At 42.5% G+C, this 8,682-nt stretch overlaps 1 long non-coding RNA gene across 1 annotated transcript in view; it reads left to right on the top strand.

Moving 5' to 3' along the window:
- The first annotated feature begins 4,402 nt into the window (after positions 1-4,402).
- Positions 4,403-8,682, top strand: part of LOC135982041 (uncharacterized) — a 50,859-nt gene continuing 46,579 nt past the window's right edge. The window contains exons 1-2 of the long non-coding RNA XR_010599241.1: positions 4,403-4,660; positions 7,881-8,052. This is a non-coding gene — a long non-coding RNA (uncharacterized LOC135982041). The remainder of the gene's footprint in view (positions 4,661-7,880; positions 8,053-8,682) is intronic.

The following is an 8,682-nucleotide window of genomic DNA, read 5'->3' as shown; positions in this document are numbered from 1 at the left end:
TACACACATACGCCACCTGCCCATAGGGTGGGTAATCATACATATTTTGGATCTAAATAGTAGAATTTTTCTTCCATACATCTATCACCAGTCTGTAGAGATATGTGTAAATCCAGAGGGAATGCAATCTTTGTCAATATAACTGTAGCAGCTCCAGAAGGGATATATACTGAATATTTATACACATCTGAAGTTGGGATACATAATTATAGGTCTTTATAGAGTTCTCTGAGAGATTATACAAAACTAGATTATCCAGTAGCAAATAAAAACTTGAATTTTGTTTATATATTACAGACTTCAAGATCTATATTTAAAAGATTTATATTAAAATATTGTCAAGATCTTTGTGAAAATAAATGAACCTTTACGTATATAATTTAATAATGTCAAATTTTTAAATGAAAGCAACATCATACTTCAAGTGGTGTGGTTATGCCAGCTGCCTGCATTTCTTGGCATACATGGCACACCCTGTCATGTGCTATTGTTTGTTTGGAAACATTATGTAACGTTTATCTGGAAAATGAGTTTTTATCATTACAACTAACCATAATCTTGTCACACAAGTAACTTGACTATGGAAGATTTCATCATCCCCTCCTTTCCCCCTACCGCCCCGCGCATGACCTCCCCTAAAAATCCCTTATAAAATAGTGCTTCCATTTATTACTGGATAATTTTTTTAAAATATAATCTTTCAGTAAACCCTATAAACACTTTGTAATTGTTTATCCCTACTCCAGCAATATATAAATATATACTGAATTACACCCTTTGGTGCTGCCACAACTTCAGAATGACAGTAATTGCATTAAACTGTTTGTTCCTGAAGACTGATGGTGCTGTTTGCAAAACTGCACTTTCACTGCTCATTTGGTAGCCAGCAGTTCTTAGCAACTCAGCTTAGAGTCATATTTGCATTTCCCTGATTCTGGGTCTGGCCAAAAACCAGTATGGCCCCCTGCCTAAGTTTGGGTAGGTCTAATTTACACTAAGCTGTTCATAGTCCCAAATGGGCATTCTAGTAGCTGATAACAGTTTGAGAACAATGGCACCCCTGGAACGTGTGGGGGTCACCTACAGTGGGGTTGTAAAGGAGAGACATAAGAGTGTAGAGCTGTTATGCCACCTTTACGTTACCCAAGGAATTCCTTGACACCAATGGTATTCCTTAGCAACCAGCTCTTCAGACCCTTTTCACTGATGAAGCTATAACAACATCACAGAGGATCTAGTCCCAAAGCTTCAAACACCTACCCTCATTATAGCTAATGTGATAATGTTTCAAGAAGTTCTTTTAAAATGTCTGCTTCCTTTGTTGTTGCCAATCTCATCTCAGGGCCTCGGATACCAGAGAGGGGCTCAGATACTGCAGTGGTGGGTGAGGTATAAGAATCTTTGGTGTATCTCCATTGAGTATCTCATGAGTTACTCATGACTTCTGACAATGTAAGGAGGAGGAGAATGAAGTCTTCTGTTTCCATGGAAATAGCAGCCCAAAGCTGAGCATGATAATGTTTGCTTGTCAGTTTCAGCTGTAGTCTGCCTGCTGAGAGCAGTAAGTGCTCTTTTACAAACAGCAGCTGCAGCCTTTGCCAACAAGCTCTCAACGTCGATAGCATCAGGAACTTAACTATCCATGCTAGTCCCTATTAATAAAGGACCAGTATGACCAGCCTTCTAACCAGTATTATAAAATTTAAGATTAATGTTAAAAAATCAGTAACATTTTTGTTTTTCTTATATGTTTCTTTTAAATTCGAGGCTCCAACTTGCAATGAATTGCTGTGAACATCTGTAGTGCAATGGTTACTCCTTGGAGCCCTCTGCAGGAGGACCATTCCCTTTTGAACAACCAAAGCAACTTCTGAAGTACCTACAGTGACCACCAACTCCTCTCTTCTACTGACTCCCACTTGGGGAAATCACAACAGGCAATGCTCTGCTCTTGCACTCTGCATAGGGGAGAGGGCAGCAGCCAATTTCCCATAACCAATAACACTCATTTTCTGTGTGGCCACGCCCCTGCCCTGGAGATAAATTCATTTTAAAGCAATGGGATTTTGTTATGTGAGGTCCTAATAAGGAGAGAAGGACAAAGGAGTGCTAGTTCGGAATGCAGGTTTTGGGTTCCAGTGACCCAAAAGGTGTATATAAAACAGAAAAACTGATGCTTTGTCATATGTCTTATTTGCAGTTGGTGGGAGTATTCTGAAGCTGATGCTTTCCAGTTGAAGTGTTCAGAGAGGGTCTGATAATTTGGTAAACTATGCAAATGTACTGCCTCAATTAGCCTCCTTACTAAACATCTTTGACATTGCCACCTTTTATGAAAAGTTCATCCTTTCACTGTATTTCATTCTAACGATGACTGTCAGGATATAGACTCAAAGGGGACACGTTACCCAGCCTCAGCACATGAGTTGTCTTAATATGCTATTTGATAAGATCAACAGTTTGTGTGAAATCTGTTAATATCTCCAGTTTACAGAGAGTTAAGTATTTTCCTACAGCACTAAAACCATTCTCAAGAGATGTGAGGTCTCCGACTCCAGGCCCTTTTGTTAGCTTCAAGATATGAGAGAGAAAAAAATATGCAGCATTAGAGACTAGCAAATCTTGTCTAATAGCTTTGCGATGGTTTCTGGCAAGTGAAGATGTCTACCAACCTTTCCACCAAATTAAAAATTTCTTGGATGCTACAAACAAACTGCCTTTTTATTTTGTTGAGACAACCACCTACCTGAACTCTCTTTCTCACTGGCAGATGGCTGATTAGATACACTAATATGAAGACTTCTTTGCCCCCCCCCCCCCTTTTTCTCTGATGTTCTTTCATCTGAATCAACTTTATAGGCTTCCATAATCCTTCTTGCTCTATACTCTCAAGGAAGACTATAGAAAGGAAAAGCCAGGAGTCTGTGGCAGAGATACTTAATGCAACTTAAATTTCATGAGCTGGAAAAAAAAGCCCATTTGCTTAGATTACTTATTCAGAGGCTTGTAATAGAAACACAGAGAAATAAATAACTATACATGGCTAAGATTTGTTATTAGGAAAATAACTCAGCAGTCTGAATTCCTTTCTATTTAGTTAATTGTTGCATATGCAAAAAGAACAACACTCATGAAGTGGAACAAGCAAGCTGTTTTCAGGTGTTAAGGATAACTGGCAAACTCACAAGTCATGAAGCAAAGCACCATTATGTGCATATTTGCACAAACTCTGTTTCTGCATTTATTCCTCACCGATCACTATAGTATCATCTAGAAGTGTAATACTAATAACTCCTGCCAAACCATCTCCCCAGGCTCATGCTGCTTACTGATAAGCAGACTTTCTTTTTAATTTCTTTTTACAGTCAACAATTCTTATCCTATCTAAAACCACATTTGGTGACAGAAAGTTTCCAAGAATGTTAGTAGCATCTCTTTGTGTCTGTCCCACCAAATAACACATCATCAAATATTGTGTCTATATACATCAATGTTTATTTCTTTTTATGCAGTGGAGGGCTACAGCCGTCCATATTTGGGGTTCTGCCTTTGCTATCTGGCTTCAGTAGGCACAGAAAACCATACATGGCACAAGGATTAGCCAGACATCTGAGCTTCCTGCAGAGTGGCAAGTATCTTCTGTTTGCAGCTGAAGAAATAAGAGTTTCTCTCAATATCTTTAAAAAGAAACAAAGAATGAACTTGTTACTCTGTCCTCAAATGTTTCCTCAGAAAGCAGTTGGGGCTTTGGGACTTTTGGGCCAGGCCCAGAGTGGGGATTTACAGGGCCAAGGATGAAATGTATAAGCAGGTTCCTACTCCCCAATTCCATTTTCTAATGGTCTCTTCCCCTTGTCCCCCTCCCACAAACACACACACTATTTTCAACCTGCTCCTTAAACTCTCATGCTGCCCATTTCCACTTCTATTCTCACTTTATTTGGAGTAAGGGCTGTCCTTTACTGTGGATTTGCACTTCTCCACTGTGCTCTGCAACCAACAGGATTGAGCCCTTCATTCCTTCTTTGGCAAGGCAGGGAAAAGGCAACAAATAAAAGCCCTTAACACAATGAACAAGCCACCCCTACATAACATGCCAGAGAGAAGGGAGGCTGTGAGAATATTGCCATGTAGGGCCCACTTTGTGCTATCTTTAAATTGTTGTAGACTGTTTAGATAAAACTTGGAGAGATACAGTGGGATAGTATTGCAACTGAAGAAAATTCAGCGGCTATTATATATCTTGAAAGACACATTTGACTGAAATATCAAATAGCGACAGCAACTCTTCAGGGCCGGATCTGGCTTTTTTGCCGCCCCAGGCAAAAAAGCCTTCGGCCGCCCCCCCCCTCCCCCAGCACGGCAGGGGAGGGCGGCCAGAGCCCCGGGGGGAGGGCAGCGAGCCCCGGCCGCGGCTCCACTGTCCCCGGCGGCCAGAGTGCCGGGGGGAGGGCGGCGAGCCCGCCGCGGCTCCGCTCTCCCCCCGGTGGCCAGAGCCGGAGCACCGCGCCGCCCCCCTCCAGGTGCCGCCCCAAGCACAAGCTTGGTGGGCTGGTGCCTGGAGCCGGCCCTGCAACTCTTAATGGTTCAGTGTCAAGTTGAGTGGAGGTGATAAGCAAGGCCCAGAGGGAACGTAGAAGGAGCTACAGGTCCTCTCTCTGTGAGTACTTTAATTCCTGGAGTACAGGGTGTACTAATACAGTTTGGAGATGAAATAAAACGGAGTGATCACAAGATGCTTTAAAGGCCAAGCTTAAAACACAATGTGATGTTGATAAATTGCAGAAATGAGGTGCAGTCAATAAAATGAGATTTTAAAAAAAAAGATGTGAAATGAGTCCTAGCTAAAGGAAAAATCAAATGCATGAATATAGAATGCAGGGATATTGCTTCAATACCATAACCTGGCATAGAACTATAGTGGATGATAACCGGAATCGGAGTCATCAGTGGAGCACTGTCACACACAGGGACAGGTGCTTTAAGGGTTTTATGAATAGGAATATTAGTAAAATGTAAAACAAGCAGGGTTTTTTTCTATGTTAGGCTGCCCTGGTTAGACCTTAATCTCAATTCATTTTGGGGCACCATGAATAATTCAAAAAGTACAGAAAAATGGAGGAAGTTAAGAGGAGAGCAAGAAAAATAATAAAATGTTTGGAAAATAAGACCTGTGAGACAAGATTAATAAAACTGAGAAAGTTGAGTCTGGGTGTAAAAGAAGTCCCATGGGAGATATACATACTGAATCTATAAAAGGATATTACAAATATTACCCAGATTATTATTCTAGCTAGTCATCAAGGATGGAATGAGAAGTAGTAAACTAAGGCTGTAAAGGAGAAAATATGGGTAAAATGATGAGACAAATTTTCAAGAGCAGCAAAAACTGCCAAGTGAAGTTGTGGAATTGCCATCACTGGAGTTATTTGATGCTAGACTGAAACACCCATTTAGCAGTGATGATATGTGGGACAATCAGTCCAAGTATTGCCAACCTCAAGAGATCAAAAACCAGGTGTGAGACTCTGAAAAATAGTAAGGTTTTTTTAAAATCAAATTATGATTTTTAGTCTGTCTTGACTTTTTAACTCCCCTCGCTTCCTCTGCCCATGTGTGTGATAATTTCAGATTAAAAAGTCAGCCTTTAATGCTCACAAAAATACGTGCATCTCCCTGGATGCTCAGATGGTGACTTACTTACCCTTTCCTCACCCCTAAGATGTGAGAACTGCCTCCATTTCCTATCATTGTCTTGACCCAGTAGCAACAGTTATCTGCCTCCAGCTGCCCCCGGGATTTCTCTGCCTGGGACTCAGCAGGACACTTCCCTGCCTCTCCCATATCCTGCCTTCCACTGCCCAGGACCAGAGGCAGATTAACGTATCCTGGGGCCCTGGGCTGAAGCAAGGAGGGGCCACACCAGAACTGCTGCCCCACCCCCATTCTACCCCTTCTGTCTGTGGCCCCACCCATGACCCCACCCCATCTGCCCCTTCTCCTGCAGCCCCACCCATGTTTTGCCCATGGCCCTGCCCCATTCTGCCTCTTTCCCTGTGGCCTCAACCCCCACTCGCTCCTTTCTGCCCCCACCCACTGCGGCCCTGAGACCAGAGAAGTTCTGTGCCCCCGGCCATGACCCCAGGGCTGCGGCAGAGAGTGAGAGCTCCTCCAGCCCTGGGGCCACAGTGGGAGGAGATTTTTCTGGGGGCCCAAAATGGCCGGAGCCCCTGGGCATGGGCCCTGTGGGCCCAGGCAGTAATCTGCCACTGTCCAGGACCCTCTCTCAGTGCTAGGGCCATACACACAGGGCGGGGCTAAGTGGCAGGGCAGGTCTGTGTCCTCAGTCCCAAGGCTCTCACACAGAGGTCTGTCCATGTGCCCAGCCCTGAAAAAAGCAGGAATGGAGAAGCTGCTCACGTTATCACAACAGCTCCTCCTGCAGGCAGCAAAATCCCACAACTGAGTTTATGAAAGTTGGCAACGCTGCCTTCCCCTGGCTGCTTGAAGGGGACTTTCCTAACCAACCCCTACCCTCAGGCTGGGGGAGCTGCCATGCTATCCCCCCCATCTCCCACCTGCATCATTGTCCTCAGCCTCCCTCCTACCACCAACATCCTACTGCACCCCATTTCCTGCAAGCCCTAAATCTGCCTCCTGCTCCCCCTCACTCTCCGCAGGCAGAAAATGCTTCACCACATAGAAATCCCATGGAAGTTAATGCCATTTGTGTGTACAGCGGGCATGAAGGATTGAACCCTTGGAAACTGAGTTGGTGGCAATGGAAGCCCCACAGGCTCAATGATCAGAGGCACAGAACTCAGGGTGAAGATATGTAGATGCCTGCACATGCCACTCTTAATTACTTATGGTTTTGTATCTTCTGGGGACCAGCAACAGTTAGGTTTGTTGGGTGGGGAGGGGGCAGTGTTTTGTTTTGTTGTTTCTCTTCAAGCCTTTTGCTGTTTAGTCTCTATAACTATCTGCACTTTCTGTGTTACAAATCCGTGTGTGTGTATAACCTTGAGAGATAGAGCATACTGCAGTCAGGGGCAACAGATCCACCAGTATATGTACGTATTTCAAATGTGTAGCAATCTCACTGCACAAAAGAGTCTTCAGCTATCCTGAAGATAATCAGAGGACTGTATATACAGCATGTTTCACATAACTGCAGGAGATGTCCTAGAATCCCAAAAGGATTCACTCTCACATCTGCACAACAATAAATCTTTCTTTTTCAAGTTTTTTTTTTTGAAGATTTCAGCTATAAAACGAACCAGAGAGCCCAATAACACTGCACTGAAGGACAATGGCCTGAAATTGTAGAAACTGTCACAGTATTATGTTAGGATGCAGGGAGTCCAAAACATTCCACAGTAAAAAGAGATCTTACATTCAAAGGTTATATTCAAAGCAATTGAAATGGCAGAACAAAGTAGCATGTAATTAGGTACACAGTCTGTATTAAAGATCCTGTTATTAAAAGCTGCAAATGTGGTAATCAAAAGGATTTAAAATAGACATTTCTGGTTAAATGAGGTCTCATTCCTATCACATTTTCTTTCCCTGTTTGTCTTTGCAGCCAGAGAGGCAATATCATAAGGCTAAATGTATGACGATATAACTGTCTCCACAGTAACAAACTATTGTCATAAACACTGAGTCTTACGATTTCACATTTGGATTAAGAAAAGAGAGAATTGGGCTAGCGAGGGAGGAAGGCTTTTATTTCAATGAGTGTTAAGGGAATACAGAAAATTACAGGCAGTGAAAATTGCTTTCTGTTTAAATGTTCTTTTTTAAGTTTACCCAGTGTGAAAGTCCCTTTTTAAGAGATATCATTTGGGTAATGATGCCTCTCCTATTTGATTTCTCAGAAGGCTAATGATGAAGCTCATCTATTTTTGGAACAGTTCAGCAACGTTAATACTAGACGTTTTCCAGCAAGAAGCAGATTACATTGAATTGTGTCTTCTTCACACACCCAGCCATCCTGGTCTCCTCCTCCAGGAATTCTCATTCATTCACTATCCAGAAACCAATTTATAGGTGAGGTTTGCATATTTACAATCATGTATAAACTTGTTGGCCACCACTTCAACTTCTGACTGCATATATTAGCATTCCTTTTTATAGGCTTTCATTGATTATGTTTAAAAACAGTAGCTACTGAACTGAAATACCTATTGACATGGACTGACAAAAATATAATCAAGGCAGGTTATGCTTCAATATTTTAAAAAAATCTTTGAGGAGTTGTCTAGTTTTCTAAACCTGCTACAGATTTATTTACAGCTAATTCAGGATCTTTGGTCACCGACAGTCCTGAAATTGGAAAATTCAATCCGCTCTGCGGGAAGGGGTATTTTGTTGTGGTGGTTTGTTTTGTTGCAGGAGCTCAGTGTGATTCAATGGAATTCACTCTGGTGGGAAGGAAATACCCTGCAGGTCAAGTACAATTTACAGCTATATGGATTCTTGTCTTCATTAAATGGATCACTGTCACTGCCAATGCCCTAATATCTGAGTGCCTCCTATGCATGAAGGAAACCAGCTTCTTGTGAAACATCCAGCATTGGTCATTGTCAGAGACAGGGTACTGAACTAGAAATGGATCATTAGTTTCTTCCTGCAGGAGAATTCCTGTGGTGGAAATGCATTCACCCTGTACATGGTAAC

This window comes from Chrysemys picta, chromosome 3 (genome assembly GCF_011386835.1).
Source record: "Chrysemys picta bellii isolate R12L10 chromosome 3, ASM1138683v2, whole genome shotgun sequence".
Taxonomy (NCBI): Eukaryota; Metazoa; Chordata; order Testudines; family Emydidae; genus Chrysemys; species Chrysemys picta.
The sequence above is the reverse complement of the archived record's forward strand: the minus strand, read 5'-3'. Positions and strand labels throughout refer to the sequence as shown.